The sequence below is a fragment of the Lutra lutra genome, chromosome 2, assembly GCF_902655055.1.
Source record: "Lutra lutra chromosome 2, mLutLut1.2, whole genome shotgun sequence".
Lineage (NCBI taxonomy): Eukaryota > Metazoa > Chordata > Mammalia > Carnivora > Mustelidae > Lutra > Lutra lutra.
Window position 1 is genome coordinate 48,780,402 of NC_062279.1, and position 18,099 is coordinate 48,798,500.

General features: G+C 42.3%; 1 long non-coding RNA gene across 2 annotated transcripts; it reads right to left on the minus strand.

Moving 5' to 3' along the window:
- Positions 1-5,634: 5,634 nt before the first annotated feature.
- Positions 5,635-12,507, minus strand: LOC125092897 (uncharacterized). 2 transcript variants are annotated; one of them, XR_007125094.1, is made up of 4 exons: positions 12,048-12,507; positions 6,948-7,296; positions 6,735-6,829; positions 5,635-5,851 (listed from the first exon to the last, which is right to left on the minus strand). It is a non-coding gene; the product is annotated as an uncharacterized LOC125092897 (long non-coding RNA). The 2 variants fall into 2 exon arrangements; XR_007125095.1 differs by lacking the exon at positions 12,048-12,507 and adding an exon at positions 11,764-12,036.
- Between the last annotated feature and the right edge of the window lie 5,592 nt (positions 12,508-18,099).

An 18,099-nucleotide genomic window follows, 5' to 3' on the forward strand; every position in this document is an offset into this window, starting at 1 on the left:
AGGAGCATCTTTTGGAGAAAAGACAAAAGCAATGCAGCCAAGCCAAATCCTCCTGGGACCCTCAGAGGGAGTGTCAGGCCCTCCCCCACTCCCTGCCTCCCTGCTCCAGGCTGGAGGAAACCCTAACTACTCCCCTCGGTCCTTAGGTTGTCTGCCTGGATCCCAGCTCTCCCTCATGGGCTATTTGGAAACCCAGAGGGTGGTGGACACCTTGGGTGAGAGAAGTACAGAGAAGGTCAAGATTCACTACAGGGAAGAGAAGTTGCTGACAGTGCAGAGATAGGTAGAGGAGAGTATGGGGGTCAAGATCAAGCCATACATGGAGGTCTTTCAAGATCCATGCCATCTGGATCTGAGTCAGAAAAGAAACCGCACCCACTTCTGTGTCTCCTACCCCTCTGCACTCCCCACACGCAGGGGTGGGGAGGAAAGGGGTGCAAAAACTGACTAGCTTTTGCATTTCAATAAAATATTTATTTCTTGCATAATCTGCCAGCAAATTAGATCAAAGAACTGTCAGTGTAAAATCATGCAATTCATTAAGGGAACAGACTTAAAATATACTTAGTCTAAAATAACATTTACCAAGAGGCAGGATTGATTTATGTAGCTAGAACAGATCTAGGAACTAGAACAGAGTACAAAAAAACAGAGAATCAGAACATTTGCTTTCTGGCACTGTATCAAATCTCTTTTGAAAACATAAGATCATCATATTAATAACGACAACTACTATTTATTGAAACCCTACCCTGCGCTTGGCTGGGCGCTTTACACATTTTTATCTGTAATCTACCACATGGAAAATGTAGTTATTCAGTTATTCTCATTTTTCAGCTGAGAAATCTGAGAATCAGAGAACTTGCTAAGAGCACACAGCAAGTAAGTCGTGAGTGCCGCCCTGTCTGTCCACCTGTCTGTCTGCTGAACCGGATTGCTTCCTGGTGTGTGCTAAGAAAGAGGGATACACGTTATGGCTATATAGGCTATATTTTAAGCTAGTCTTGCATTCAAATACTTCTTTCCATTGCATCTTATCCAACCCTTGACAGAAGACAGGTCCTAATTAAAACTTAAAAAAATACGGTCTTTAAATTATTCAAATACTGGTTATAAAAAGCCAATGGGAGAAACTGACCTTGGGCCCTTAACTCAAGAAATATTGCTGGGGCACCTGGGTGGCTCAGTGGGTTAAAGCCTCTGCCTTCGGCTCAGGTCATGATCCCAGGATCCTGGGATTGAGCCCCGCATAGGACTCTCTGCTCAGCGGGGAGACTGCGTCCTCCTCTCTCTCTACCTGCCTCTCTGCCTACTTCCGATTTCTGTCTGTCAAATAAATAAATTAAAAAAAAAAAAGAAATATTGCTATATTTCATGTTTGAGTTTGCTGGAAGAGGGGCCAAAAGGCAATCTTATACATGTTAGAATATCTATACTTGTATGCCCCCAGATTTTTTAACAGCTTTGTTGAGATAAAATTCACATCATATCATTTACCCACTTAAAGTCTATAGTTCCTCAGTTTTAGTATATTCTCACAGAACTGTGCAACCAGCAACATATCAATTTTTGAATATCTTCATCACCTAATAGGAAACCCCACACCCATTATCAATCACTCCCTATTTCTCCCCAACTCCCTCGAATCCCTGGCAATCAATGATCGACCTTCTGTCTCTATAAATTTGCTCTTCTGACATTTTCTCTAAATGGAATCATACAATACGTGGTCTTTTACGACTGACTCCTTCACTTAGCGTCATGTTTTCTAGGGACATCCATGTTGTACGAGCCTCAGCACTTTGTTCCTTTTTTATGGCTGAATAATGTTCCATTGTATGACTCTTCTACCATTCTTTATCTATCCATCAGCTGACGGGCATTTAAGTTGATTCTGCTTTTGACTATTATGACTAATGCTGCTCTGAACATTCACATACGCGTCTTTCCATGGGTATACGTGTTTGTTTCTCTTGGCTAGACAGGAGTGAAATTGCTGGATCATATTTAACTTTCTTCTATTTCACCTTTTAAGAAACTGCCAAGCTCTTTCCTAAAGTAGCTATACTAACCTCAGATATTTTTAAGTCCAAATTGTTTCATGAGGCTTACAAGGCCCTTTCTAATCTGGCTACAGCCTACTTTTCCATCCTAATCTCCATCTATACCCCCACTCAAACTGTCTACTTTGGTTATATCTACATAGAAATCCCTTAAAAAAAAAAAATCCTCTGTCTCATTTGGCTTCTGTAAACATTGTTTCCCATGCTTGGATGACTCTTTGCCAGGTTAATGCCCATTGGTACTCAGGCCTCAGTTTCTGTGACACTTCTCCCCAAAGCCTCCACCAGACTGGCATTAATCTTCTGCTCTCCCATGTGGACCCTGAATTTATGACTCCAGCAGCATTTGTCACTCTACCTTATCATTGCTTGTTTGCTGGCTTTGGTCCTCTACTCCCTGAGGGCAAAGCTTAGACCTTTTGTCCTCAGCAAAAAACAGTTTCTGATATTTCAGAGGTTCCCAATAAATATTTGATAAATGTATAAAGCCCCTGGCATAGAGTAGGTCATCACTCTTCTTCCCTGATGAATGGAAGCTGTGGTGCAATGGTCCAGATCTCCCTTTGCCCAAAGGAAATGGTTCACAAATCATCTTGGAAATGCACAATCTAATTTTTAAAAATAAAACATTGGAAGTTCCTTCCTAATTCTGTTTTGCTTGGGCTAATAATAAAATGAGTTGGCATTTCTTGGGTATATATCAACTGACAGTAGAGGGAGCCAAGCCAAGAATGTATTAGGTGGCGGGTAGGAATCTGTATGTGATTAAAAATAGGCCGTGTGTAGTAACGAAAAACTGAAAATTACCCAAATGACCAACAATTAAGAAATAATTAAATTGATTTTGATCATAGATAAATAATTCTACAATTAAAATTGTAAATATGGAAAGGTCTGTTTGAAATAACCCTAAAAATAAAACTGGAACACCAACTAGAATATACACATTGATTATGAGTATGCAACATGGTGTGTGTATAATGCCAACGACCAGAAAAGGTCATGTCATAGAACCATTATCATGGGTGTTTTCTGGTGAAATTTAGAATTTTGCTTTTTCAGTACTTTTTAGCTTTTGCTATAAAGATCTATGGAAGGGGTGCCTAGGTGGCTCAGTGGGATACAGCCTCTGCCTTTGGCTCAGGTCATGATCCCAAGGTCCTGGGATAAGGCCCCGAGTTGGGCTCTCTGCTCAGCAGGGAGCCTGCTTCCTCTTCTCTCTCTCTCTGCCTGCCTCTCTGCCTACTTATGATCTCTGCCTGTCAAATAAATAAAATTTAAAAAAAAAAAATCTATGAAAAAATAATTGCCATGTGTTGTTCCAAAAGTATGTATCACAAATTGAACCTACTGAGTTTTTCTAAGGTAACTCAGGGCACTGTTTAAAATTTGTTGGGTTGGGGTGCCTGGGTGGCTCAGTCATTTGAGCTTCCAACCCTTGATTTCAGCTCAGGTCATGATCTCAGGGTCCTGGAATTGAGTCCCACATCATCAGGCTTTGTACTCATTGGGGAGCCTGATTGAGATTCTCTCTCTCCCTCTTCCTCTGCTCCTACCCCCACAGATGTGTGTGCTTGCTCTCTCTCAAATAAATAAATAAATACATTTTTAAAAAATAAAATAAGGGGCACCTGTGTGGCTCAGTTGGTTAACCGACTGCCTTCAGCTCAGTTCATGATCCCAGGGTCCTGGGATTGAGCCCCATATTGGGCAGGGAGCCTGCTTCTCCTTCTCCCACCATCCCTGCTTATCCTCTCTCTCTCTCTCTCTCTGTCAAATAAATAAATAATCTTTAAAAAATTAAATTAAACTTTTTGATATATATGATGTATTGCGTCCCTTAAAAATCTATATGTAGTTTCATATTACATACATATATTATCTATATACATGTTATATAGATATATATATAGATATATAGATATATATAGATATATATATAGATATATATACATGTTATATAGATAATATATGTATGTAATATGAATACATATATAATATATGTATTTCATATAATATAAAATATATGTATGTAATATATATACATATTACATATGTGTGTGTGTATATTAAAAATGCGTGTGTATATGAATTAGGAAGGATCTTAAGGAAGGCGAAATATTTTCAGTCTGGGATTGCAACTTGCCTCCAACACCTTTGGGAGCCAGACAAAACAAACGCTATGGTATTATCTCCTCTTTATCAATTTAACTTTATACAGAAGCGGAAACTGAGATTTATGAGATATCTTGCTCAACGTTACACAGCTGCAAGGATCAGAACCAGGATTAGAATCAAGGTGCCTTGACACAAACACAGCTCAGAAACTAGAGCCAACATGAGACTGGCAAGGGCCACAAGCACTCAGGACCCACAGAGTTCTTCCCTGAAGAATCTCTCACAGCGTCCTGGCCTAAGAGATGCTCAGGTAGCATGTGTTCAAAGGTTCAGTGGATTGATGGGTCCGTCGACAGGCATGAATTTAACCTGTCAATGCTGATGAGCAAAAATTCTTTGGTACCCTATCCATCTTCACCAGACCTTCAGCACTACTTCCAACTTTCCCCTACAAAAATTCAATCACTTCATGTATTCGTTCAGCAATTAATTATTACTTGTTGATTATTAGGCAACTACTATGGGCAAGAAGCTGTGTTAGTAGTTTAAGAAGTTGGAGAAATACGGTATTATTCTTACCTTTGATATACTTATAATCTGTATTATTATTACCTTTAATATACTTATAATCTGTTAGGAGAATGAGATTTGTTATTAAAAAATTCCTGGCAAAAATCTGAAATTCCTGGCAAAATCTGAGATTACGAGAAGGCAAACACTGTTCAGAGGATCCGGAGGAAGGAGCTACCGTGTTTAGTTGAAAGAATAGAGACAAGCATCATGGAAATGTGGCATTTCGCCGGGGCACTGAATGACAGGTACAATTTCACAAGAAGAGGTGGGGGAGGACATTTCAAGAGAAGCAAAGCATTTTAACAAAGGCATGAGGTAAAAATTTCACAGAGGTGGGGCTTTAAGAAACAGTTTCCGTAGAGAAGCGCACATCTGCTACAATGTGTTCTCTTTTTCCACAGGTCCCTTGGCCTAAAATGAGCTAGCTGATCACATAGTCACCTCACTTGCTTTGTGCCTGCACTTGGGTCCCAGCTAGGTAGGAACGTGCTATATGGACTTGTGTGTTCATTTCCCATCTTATGAACGAGGTAGGAAGTATTATTAGCCCTGGTTTACAGCAGAGGGTGAAGCAAAGGTGCAGAGAGACAGGGACCTTTCTCAAGGTCACAGGATGAGTCAGCTGGAAAGAAACCCTAGAACAAGGGCTGCACCTCTCCAAAGGAGGCTGCATAGGCATGTCTGCATGAGAGCACGGTGTGTCCCCGCCTCAACCACTCTGCATCCAAGTAGAGCCTTCTTCCCAGGAGCTCAGGGCGTGTGCCACAGACATTATTTACTCCCTTCTCTCTGCACCCCTGCAGCTAAAGTAGGGTGAAGGCATGTTTACCTTCTTTTCTCAAACAGACAAACCAAAGTCCACAAGGAATCCTAAGCAGTTTATCTGATAGCATGTACTCTGCGCAAGAGTTAAGCCAGCTCTTGGCCCCGGAGCAGTTCCATGTGGCTCTTGGGTTGAGACCTCAGGTTGGTGGGAGAGGTGATGGGTTGAGCCGTGGGCCAGGCGTCTGAAGACCTGGCTTGTGATCCCGGCTCTGTCACTTGCCTACAGTTCCATCCTGGGCAGTTGCTCAACCTCTTTGAACCTCTGTCCTCATCTGTAAATGGGAATACCATAGTATGTTTGTATCTGTCCTCAACACATGGTTTTAAGTGCTAAGGAGCGCATCTAAGAGAATACCCACAAATCTATTAAAAATGGTTACTTTGGGGGAGGAGAGTGGAAATGAGTGCATTCTACTCGTTCTTAATGTACTTCTATTTCATTTGGGATTGCTTCTGATGATTGAGGCAAGCAGAAAAAGCATACCAACAATCGCCACCTCCTAAATTACCACGTGGAAAGTACCTAGCACTGCATGGCCAAGTATCGCCTCCTCAGTGAGACTTAGTCCTATTTTTAGAAAATTAATCATTACTCTCCAAGGCGGGAAAATCAAACAACAATAAAAGAGTGACACAAAGTTTCTATTCAAGAGCTAAATTCCTTGAGAGAGAATGAATGGAGGAGAAAGAGAATGAGCCCTAGCTTTGAAAAACAGACCTGGTTTTGAATCCCCTCCTGACCACACATCTGTTCTGTGACACGGGAGAAGACACAGCCTCCCTGGGCCTCAGTTTCCTTATCTGGAAATGGAGATAAAAATTCTCACCTCCTACGTTTAGGGTGAGGATCATAGGAGACAAACATGTTGAGTGTTTTAGAAGGCACTGATTATCGCACAGAGTGTGGGCCACAGAAATAGAAACACTGGGGATATCTATGAAGCCCCCATTTTAACTGCTGCTGAAATAGGTTTTTCCGTAGTGTGTCCCTAGGACCATATCACAGGGCATCTCCTAAACTGCTGAAGCCATAAATTATCCTTTTAAAAATATTTTGTATTGTACACTTGAAAGTTGCTGTAAGTGTAGCTCTTAAATGTTCCTACCCTAACAACAAAGTGGTCACTACGTCAGGGGGACAGCGTGCTCACTGACCTTACTGAGGTAAACATTTTGCAAGGAGTATCAAGCCATCCTCTCCTCCACCTTCAACTTACAAAACGTTGCTTGTCAACTGCATCTCAAGAAATCTGGAAGAAAACATTTGAGCGGATATAAACTAAAGCCAAGAAAGCACATTGAAGACCAGCCAAAGTAGATCTACTTTCCAGTCTTTCTGATCGAGACAGGCTTTTCAAGCTCACATACTTGTGGTCGAGCGCCGGCCTCGGTGATCTGGTACTTCCTGGACGTAATGTGTTTACCCTCTGTAACCTTTGGTAGCAGATGTGTTTCAAGAGCCATAAACTCAAGAAAGTCCAAAAAAAAAACAAAAACAAAAAACCATAAAGTCAGCAATGATAGCTAGGAACATGCTTATTTGTTTCTGGCCTTCCTTGCCGTCCTTGTTCTGATTCAAAGAATTTTCTCTGTGTAGGAACCTGGCCTGTGTGCTCTGTTTGGTGTACGTAGCTGGGGGATATTTTTATAAGAAGCTCTACATTGGGATGATCCCTGTCCACTTCGACTCAGAGCAGTTGGCTTTCTGTTTCTTCACCTGCAAAATGAAGCAGCCTCGTTGTCATGACAGCCTAATGTCATGGCTTCCTGTGAGTTTTAAATGAGACACTATATGGGACAGCGTTTTGCAAACTGGGAAAAATAAACCATCCGGGAGGAAACACACAAGGGGAAATGAGGCCCCAAACTCCAGAACCGTGGTGCCAACATTCTCGTTAAAGGAGAGAAATAACGAAAGCTTTCCTTAAACTCAGTGGAAGAGGAACATTTTGCTTTTGAATCTTACAGATTTCTTTTTTCCCCTAAGGTCCCCGACTTCCTGGGTCCTTACCCTCAGTGTTATGCTTTGGATCTTGGTTCAGTGGGTCGGCCTGTGTGTCTTGAGCTTTGGTTCTCTCTCTTGCCTCCCCCCATTCTCCCTGCTACCGTGGGCTCTTCTAGGCAGAGGTGGGCCTGTTCTGCCCTGTGAGGTGGGGAAGCAATATTTCTCTGAGGAAGCACAGGGCAAGGTAGTGGCTGCCGCAGCCAGTATCTCTTACTAATTCCATCTCTTAATGATGCCCCAAAGGACAATCCCTATCTTCTGAGAAATGTTGTCTTCTCTCATTTATTGGGGGCTCCCGGTGTGCCGATCACTGTGCTACCCAAGCACCTCACCTTTGGTCTCCCTCACATTCCTCACAACGGTTGGTGAGAGAGGACCTTTATCTAGTTCACAGATAAGGAAACTAAGGTTCTAAGTAAGAACTTAGATGGCTTGGTCACAGTCCCGCTGCTAATCAATGACAGAGGTGGGATTAAAATTGAGACGCATCTGGAGTGCCTGGCTGACTCCGTCAGAAGAGCAATTCTTGATCTCAGGGCTGTGAGCTCCAGCCCCAGACTGGGTGTAGAGATCACTTAGAAATAAAATCTTTAAAAAAAAAATTTAAAATTTTTAAAACATAAAATAATACAAATGAAAATAATTGAAGTTCACCCGACGTTGAAACTTTTTTTTTTTTAAGATCTTATTTATTTATTTGACAGAGATCACAATCAGGCAGAGATGCCGGCAGAGAGAGAGGGGGAAACAGGCTCCCTGCTGAGCAGAGAGCCGGACGCAGGGCTCGATCCCAGGACCCTAAGACCATGACCCAGGCTGAGGGTAGAGGCTTTAACCCACTGAGTCACCTAGGTGCCCCTGACATTGAAGCTTTTAACCACGAGAAACTATCTTACCTCCTACTGTGCTAAAACCTGTGCTTGACCTGGAGCAAATCGGACCCCCACCGCTCACCCCGCCTTCCCACAGTATGCATGCTTGTCGGTTATCAAGCCAGGACGTTCCTTGCTCTCTCTCTCAAAAACCCTAACTCCTGCCTGCCTTTCAAGACTCAGTTCAGGAGAAACCCTTGCTGAGAAACCCTCACTGACATCCCCAAGCTGACTTCAAGGCCCCATCTAGGTTCCCACAGTCCTAACATGATATGTTTTTATATTTCCATTTATGGTTTACTTGTGTGTCTCCCTCCTAACACAACAAGCAACGGGAGAGCAAGTTCATGGGCATTGCCAATGCCTGGCACTGGACCGTAGTTGGCCCTCTGTACTTGTCTGTTGAATGAATACATGGATTAGTATATAATGAATATGTGAACAGCAACAAAAGCTACAACAAAGAACAACCGAACTCTGCTCCTTACTTCTTGTACCCTCATTCATATCCATGCGGCCAACCAAGTAACATTAAATCAATTCGACAAAGATTTATTGAGCTGTAGAGTGATGTACCAGAGTGCTGGCACTTTGCATCAGAATATCTTAGAAGCCAGGACTCTGGACACAGACTTCTTGTCTGTTAAAGGAATATATAATAATCCCACCTTTAGCATGGGATTGCATGGGGTCAACTCACAGAAGAGCGATAAAAGCACTTCCAAAACTGCAAAGCGATCTGCCAGGTGGGTGGTGGTTATTATTATTATTATGTACAAGGCACTGTGTTGGGCCCCGAAGGAAGACTTGAAGATGAGTGAGGGACTGCCCATATGGCAACATAATGAAGCCCTCAAAAGACGATGAAATAAGGCAGAAGTTCAAAGACAGAGAGGCCCTCGAAGGAGGGAGAAATCAGGGCTGAGGGGCAGGGGGCAAGGGTCAGGACAGCCCATTTGTCTAACACTGTGGGAACTGTGAGGGAGGTTTAATGCCGGGGTCAGACTCCCAAGCCATTTACGGCCACAGACAGTGTCACGAGCAGCTGAAATATGTGGTATTTGAGCACGGGAAGGTCGTGGAGTGCATGGTCAGTGAAGGCATCAGAGACCTGGGCTGGATCTCAAAGAGTGGGTTGGATTCGAGTCGCGGGGTTGCGGGGAGGCAAGGCATTTCTTGCAGGCCAGAAGATACAAACAGTGGCGGGCTGGAACTTGGAGGGTCTGTGAGAGGAAGAAGGAGAGCAGAGCCAGGGCTTGGCCTCATCCCATGACCCCAGGCAAGACATCAGAACCTTATAAAGTGCCGTGCTGGGTGGATCGATAGTCCATTCAGTACTCTATATTTGGAAGAAAGCTCCAGGGGATATTTTGGGAGAGCCTCTGGTTGTACTATTTGGATGACTCTAGTGATTAGGAAGATAAATTATATAATAACCCACCCTGGAACAATCATTCATGAATTGTTATTAACTCTATCTGCATCTGTAGGCAAATCTTTTTCTTAATTTTTTAAAAAGGCTCTCTTAAAGGAATGCTCTATAATACATAACTGTTTCATGGGCTCTCAGATGGCTGATAGAAAAAAAAATTTTTGTATAAAAAGCAACTCTTAGAAAGCCCCAAAATTACAGAGATGGAAATCAGATCAGAGGTTGCCTAGAGCTGGGGGTGGGAACGGGAATTAATTGTGCAAACCATGCATATTGGCACAAGGAAATCTTGGAAGGATGGATGTGTTTGAAATGATCAGGGATGAGTTTTATGGTATGTATATTATAGCTCACAAAACTTAAAAAAAAAAAACTATATAAATGCTTTCTTTACTCCTTACTCTTTATAAAGAAAGACATTACAAGGACAGAAATGAGAATGAGAGGAGACCCAAATGCATGAGAAATGTTGCAAGGGCGTGGGGATACTCACGCTAGAGAGGTGAGAGGGAAGGGAAGAGAAGAACTGTAGAGGTACCTTGTGTGGGCAAGGGATCCACAGTGCTCTGTGTGGCCCAGGAGAGGCTGAACTAGCTGAGATGGATGAAGGTAAAGTTTGCTCTGGGAAGTCAGGAGCCAGTCGGCACTGGTTCAAGCCTAGGCCCCATGCCCAGCTATTTGATCGAGCAGGTTTTCAAGCAATGGGTGAGGGTGTGGTGTAAGGACTTTAAGGCCCTTTCTCCCTCTAAGAGTCTCTGGTTATATAAACTTGGGGACAGGTGGGTTTGCCTCCCACATTAAGAGAACCAACTAACCATACCTGACTTGTGCTCCTTTCCTTCCCAAAGGGTCTGACTGTAAAACTGGGCAAAAAGATTCAGCAAGTACGAAGGGGACCTGCATGTCAATGGTTAACCCCTTCCTTCCCCTAAAGTTTTATTTCTTTACGATATCTAGAGGTTGAGAGTCAGTTCTGTTGTACCTTTGGGTCTTAAGGGCCTTGAGTTCAGTCCTCAGCTTGGCATCTAGAAGCTTCCATTGGTAGAACTCTGAGCTCCTCTTGCCTTACTTCAGTGTTCCCTGCTGCAAACCAACTGTTCCAGGTGAAATGACCAGCACATAGTCCCCCAAAGGCCTTTCACATTTTCTATTCCGAATCTTCAGATCATGGCCATTGTATAAAATGCCCTACTGTGGTCACCACAGCTGCCTGAGTCTTAAACCACAAGGCCAAAATCCAGTTGTTTCCTGCCACTGCCTCGTAGGTGAGATGGTCGTGGAGATGTGTCCTGTGAGTACCTCACTGGGAGCTGTCCACCAGCAAAGGCCAAAGCTGGCCATTGGTGGGGCTGAGGCTACAAGAGGCCCAGGGGTGAACTGGCAATCCAAAGAGGTCAAAGCCAAGGGGATGTTGACAGAATTAGGGGATCCAAACAGAACACTGATTCAGTGGGGCTTTTTTTCTTTCAAAGTTTTAATTCGTGTATACTTTATATGTAACATTAAGAGAGTCAATCCTGAAATAGAATAAAATTATATTATCACCATTTAAATAGTTTGTTTACACAATTGCAACTTTTCTTCAGTTCCAAGTTGTATTCTGCATTTACTCTTTTTATTTTTATTTTTATTTTCATTATTATTATTTAACTAATCTCTACACCCAACATGGGGTCCAAACTCACAACCCTGAGATCAGGAGTCACATGCTACATGGCTGAGCCAGCCAGTCACCTCTCTGTAATAAATCTTAATTAAAATGATGCCCTTGTTGAAAAATGTAATGGTCACTGAAACACTGTTTCCTAATTTTTGTCAAGTCAGAGAGGGATAATTATAATTTCTCTGTCCAAAGGCTTTTAAGAGCCAACTTACTGAGTATTCTCCAAAAGGTTTCCTCTTGGCCTTTGATGGTCTCTATTTTCAAACTTAACAGGAAAAATGGAAAATGAAGAGACTATATCCTGGAGGGCTTTTCAAAATTGAAGAATGTTATAAAAATTTCAGTTTGTATTCTTCATAATTATCAGTCTATGGTCTCTATATAAATATTACCTTATTATTTGAAGATACCACTGCATAAAGGCACATTAGGCACAAAGCCCACATGCAGTAAATATGTGATAATATGAAGCAAATTGGTGCATGCCATTACTTACAGCATTCCCAATAGCCAAACCCAGTATTTCTTCCCAACCTCTGGTAATGTGGTTGGATGGCTTGTCTTATTCAAGTTGATTACATCCTTGGAAGAAACAGTTGCATCCTTTGGAGTAGGTCCAATTCCTGGAAATTTCTCAGTAATCAAGATGGAATAACAAAGGTCCACAAATTTTCTCCTGTCATCTCACCTCCCATATGTTTATGCACAAAGAGAAAAGGCTCGTAGATTAGTGGATTAAAAACAGCAACAGCAATCTTTTCCAGAGTCAGGGAAGCCCAGACAATGTGTCCTCTTGGGATAGTTTGGCTGTGGTTTTAAATCACTGATTAACCAGTACTTATCATCTTTAAAAAGAAAAATTTGACTCCTGGCTCCAATTTCATAAATGGCTTGATAGCTCAGGAAGCTTCCACCAAAAGCACCCACTTTTAAAGAAAAAAACTTTTCCTCCAGAGGTGGTGACAGCATCAGCATTCAAACTGGGGTCACAGGTGGCTGGTTCTGTAATGTAAGGATGTGACATAGGTTGGTGCTTTTGTGACTCTCCTTGGAAAGACTGAACATCACAGATGTCATCATTAGAGAGGCCAAATCTGTTGAAGTTGACATTAACTGTAGAGGAAGAATATGATAGCCTTTGGATCTTTGTAACAGCCAAGCTCATGAACAACAAGGAGAAACAAGTTTATGCCTTTGGTGTAGTTAATCTAAATTTCAGCCTTTCAAAATGCAAGTTTCCTCCAATACCAGCTCAGAGTCCAGAAGCCTGGGTGATGCCATCAAAGGATTGGAGTCCCTGTGAACTCTTTGTGTGAAATATATCATTATGGCAACCTCACCCTGTCTCATCTGTTTGAATGTCAGGGGGTCAAAACCTTCTGGATGGCATCGTCAGTATCCTTCCATACCATGTCAGGGGTGTAATTCTTGATTCCATAGGTGACATGATGTTTTGTCCCCACTGGCTTCCCCATCGTTGTGCTGGGCAAGGGAACAATGGACCCTTCTCAGCGAGGCGCATACATCATTGCTAGAAGAGATGCATCCAATTACCCACTCACATTTAGCCCCAAGACCTGCTACCTGTCCTGGATTTTCCCACCACCCAGTTGCTAATGACTCTTGTTTTGAGCACCAGAGTTCTTTCCATCTGCATCTGGAAGCCATCAAATGTGCCCAGGTACCTTTTTGCAGGCACCACATCATCTTCCGGATTTGTATTATTAGGCATAGGAACAGCTCCAGAAGCAGCAGCTTGAAAAACTAGACTTAAGAGAAGAAACTTCTAAACTTCTCTTGAATAGTTCAACTCAATTAATTGACTTTGTTCCTTTTCAATCTCCAGCTGGCTTTTCTTCCTGCCTTATATATATGCAGATATTTCCACCCCCATTATTCCTCAATATCTCTGACACCAGATCTCAGGGAGCACTCCCACCTCTAAATTCCTCATTATCTGTACTTCCTATTTAATAATACCTTCTATTATCACTTAGCTTTTCATAAAAATGATCTGATTTACCTGCTGGATTGTAAGACCGTTGACGGCACCCGGGCCAACCTGGGTTTCCAAATGTACTATTATCGTTGTTGTCTGTTTGCTACTTTTTGTTTTTAGGTTGACATCTCTCCCTTCTACTTCTCACTATCTCCTTTGACCCTGAATCTTCAATGTTAGACCAAAAATGTGCTCACCGGTACATTCAAATGAAAGTGAGGTCAGGAACGGAGCTCTGCTTTCCAGCCAGAAGGGAAGGAAGCCCCAGCATTCAGGATCAACATCCATAAATAACGGCATCCTAAGCATCTCACATCAAGCCTGATTTTTTAGATTAGGACTCTGTATGTCTATAAATCCACGTCTATGACTTTTAGGCTTTTCTGAGTCTTGTGTTGTTATGAAAACAAAGAAACGCTATGGGGTGGAGAAGTGAGGGAGGCGCATCTTGCCTGCGTGTGATAGGTTCTCTCAGAATGAAAGGACTTAATTTAAAACATTTTACTGGAAGTCATTCCACATTCTTCGAGTACTATTGCTGGTTTTTGTCTTGTCTCTTAAATGGGCATCCGCTACATGTTTCTTAAGCTCCTTTTATTAGTGAGAGGACCATAGACATGTTTTTTTTTCTCTTTTTAAAATTTTTATTAATTTTTTAAAAATATTTTATTTGTTTGACAGAGATCACAAGTAGGCAGAGAGGCAGAGAGAGAGAGAAGGAAGCAGGCTCCCTGCTGAACAGAGAGCCCAACGTGGAGCTCGATCCCAGGACCCTGAGATCATGACCTGAGCCGAAGGCAGAGGTTTTAACCCACTGATCCACCCAGGCGCCCCAAAATTTTTATTAATTTTTAAATTAACATATAATGTATTATTTGCTTCAGGGGTACAGGTCTGTGATTCATCAGTCTTACACAATTCCCAGCACTCACCACAGCACATACCCTCCCTCACGACCATCACCCAGCTACCCCATCCCTCCACCCCCCTCCCCTCCAGCAACCCTCAGTTTGTTTCCTGAGATTAAGAGTCTCTTGTGGTTTGTTTCCCTCTCTGTGCCTCTTAAATGGGAGTCCGCTGTACATTTCTTAAGCCCCTTTTATTAGTGGGAGGACCATAGACATGGACATGTTTGTAAACGACGCTAAGTACAAGTGGAGGTGGCTAGTACCACCTCACACGCATCCACCTGCCATGAAGTCCTGGGGAGGGGAAATGGCTTTATCATTCATTTCAGCGACTCGCACTTGCATTGGGCATAGAATTGTGTTTAAAAGGGTCCTTCAAGGTTATTTAGCTCAAACTCCCAGCAAATTCTGGGATTTGCTTTCTCATCTGGCTTGTGTTCGACCACTCCCCCCGTGTTGGCAGATCACGCCTGTGTGGCAGTCCCATCCACCGTGCCTAGCTCTAGTAGTCAGGAACCTTCCCACAGGGAGGGTGGATCTTCTCGATATTTGTCTGAAATGGCCCCTCTGTCTGCTCCCTACACTGAATGTAATGTTTTGAATTACCAAGGCTGGTCTAACCCAACAGGGCACAGACAGCATGGGGCTGTTGTATGCCTGGATACCAGGGACCATGTTGGAATGTGCAGGGTGGCTTATCCTCTCTCTCTGTTTCTTGCTTCTGTCATTTAAGATAAATTAAATTTAGAAAGTTATATAATTCTTAAACTTATAAGGGACCTCAAAGTTCATCGAGATCATGAATTTGCAACAGGAGCAAAAAAGGACCTGACTCTTTTCATGCATGAAGTACAGATGTACACACAGCCCATGAACATATTCACTGGTGGTTAATTTTTATGGGAGAGGGCAATTGGGAAAATATATCTTTAAAAAGGATCTCAGGGGAGAAATAATGAAAACAAAAAGTTGAGAAACACTGAAAGGCCAGCGTCTTCAGATCAATTAAGTGAGAATCTATGAGAAAGGAGTGGGATCTCAGCAACACAATTTTTTAAAGCTATTTTTCTACTATATAGCCAGGATTGAGCACCACTGACTTAGATGAACCCCTTCTTATTGCATGGCCAAAAAGGGAAATCACCAATCAAGATGAGCAAGGTAGACAGGAGTAGAGACCCTCTAGACTGCCGTTCTAATATTGTTTTCACCATGCCCTGATGCCTTTTCCAACTTTAATCTTATATAACTTGATTATGCTTTATAACATGTTAGCCCGTTGGTAGTTTGGTCCATGAGTTTAGGCCAGAGTTTATCCTGACAGCCTGAGTAATGATGTACAGCTCTTTGTCTTTGTGAACATGGAAAGTGTGCTATATGCACATGGGTTTGAAAATTCAAGTATAAAGAGTATATTCTATTTCTCAACCCTGACTCGCATCTCCCAGTCACCAACTTCCTCCCCCAGATGTGTGCTCTGTGCCAAGTGTTTTGAGTATCTGTCCAACAAAATTCTGTGCCTCCTTCTGCAGCTTTTAAATAATGAAATCACTTGATAATTAAGCAGAAAACCATAGTGCTCAAATCAGGGCTCCCAAATGGCTTTACTCCCAGCTTCGTTGTATCTTCCTGAGGGTTTGGTAACAAGTACACACTCTTTTCCGGGGGTGAAATAACATCACTTTGAGCAACACTACTATTATACTTTCATTTTATACCAAACCTGCCTATACTGAAGATGGTCTTGTAAAATATGATCACAACAAGCTGTCTCATTGTCCTGTTAGATGGCAGCAGGAGTGGGAAGTTACCTAGCACTTCACAGAACAAGCTAGAAAATTTTGCCTATCACAGATTTCCTCATTTTTGCTTTGGTCTGCCTTTTTTTTTTTTTTTTTTTTTGCTTTAAAAGAAAATCGCTATAGGGGCACCTGGGTGGTTCAGCGGGTTAAGCCTCTGCCTTCAGCTCAGGTCATGATCTCAGGGTCCTGAGATTGAGCCCAGCATCGGGCTCTCCTCCTCCCTCTCTCTCTACCTGCTTCTCTGCCTACTTGTGATCTCTGTCTGTCAAATAAATAAATAAAATCTTTATGGAAAAAAACAAAAAAAAAGAAAAGAAAAGAAAATCGCTATAAGCACAAATTGATCAAAATCCTGTATAACTGATATATTTAATAAGCTGATATATTGGGGTGCCTGGGTGGCTCAGTGGGTTAAAGCCTCTGCCTTCGGCTCAGGTCATAATCCCAGGGTCCTGGGATTGAGCCCTGAATCGGGCTCTCTGCTCTGCGGGGAGCCTCCTCCTCCTCTCTCTCTCTGCCTGCCTCTCTGCCTACTTGTGATCTTTGTCTGTCAAATAAAAAAAAATAATAAAATAAATAAATAAATAAATAAGCTGATATATTTAAATTTTTATATATAACTGATATATTTAATGTATTAAATATACTTAATATATTTAATAAGCTAATCTTTAAAAAGTGGTCTTTCCAGATGCATGTAATGATATAATACCCTTGTTGGATAATTTAGATACCTTGAATAGTTTGATTATTGATTTTGTCTCTTTTGTAGTGAGATTTTTAAAATAGAACCTCCTCCCTTTTAAAAAATGTTTTTTTAAAGATTTTATTTATTTGTCAGAGAGAGAGGGAAAGAGAGAGCACAAGTGGGGGGTGGGGGTTGGAGAGTAGGAGGCAGAGGGAGAAGCAGGCTCCCTGCTGAGCAAGGAGCCACGGGACTGGATCCCAGGACTCTGGGATCACCACCTGAGCCAAAGGCCGATGCCTAACCTACTGAGCTACTCAGGTGTCCCAAAATAGAACATCTTAAAAAAAAAAAAAATAGAACAACTATTTGTCTTTCTTTTTAAAACATTTTTTATTTATTTGTTTGACAGAGAGAGACATTCAAGAGAGAGAGCACAGGGCGCCTGGGTGGCTCAGTGGGTTAAGCCGCTGCCTTCGGCTCAGGTCATGATCTCAGGGTCCTGGGATCGAGGCCCGCATCGGGCTCTCTGCTCAGCAGGGAGCCTGCTTCCCTCTCTCTCTCTCTCTGCCTGCCTCTCCGTCTACTTGTGATCTCTCTCTGTCAAATAAATAAATAAAATCTTTAAAAAAAAAAAAGAGAGAGAGAGAGAGCACAAACAGGGGGCGTGGGAGAGGGAGAAGCAGGCCTCCCGATGAGCAGGAAGCCTAATTTGGGGCTCAATCCTAGGACCTTGGGATCATGACCTGAGCCAAAGGCAGACCTTAACAACTAAGCCACCCAGGTGCCCCCATCTGTCTTTCTTAACAGATACTCCTGACATCCCAAATGATGACCTGAGGCAGTGACAAGTAATCATCTCTAGACTCTTATGCTAGGCTGATAATTAATCTCCCAAATTCTACTCCTCTTCCCCACCCAACCCTCAACACCAAAGTGTTACCCTAAGGAGAAAAACAATTTTCTCAGGGAAGATAAATTCTTAAAACTGTTCTCTTGGAATTTATCCCTACCCTGAACATGCTGACATAGAAGTGATAACAGTTAAATTTAGAAAGTTCTTTCTCAAATCAAAGAATACTCAAGCTGAGAGGAAAAACAGAGCTCATTCTACCCCATTATTTCATCTGACAGAAAGAAAATGGAAGACGAGG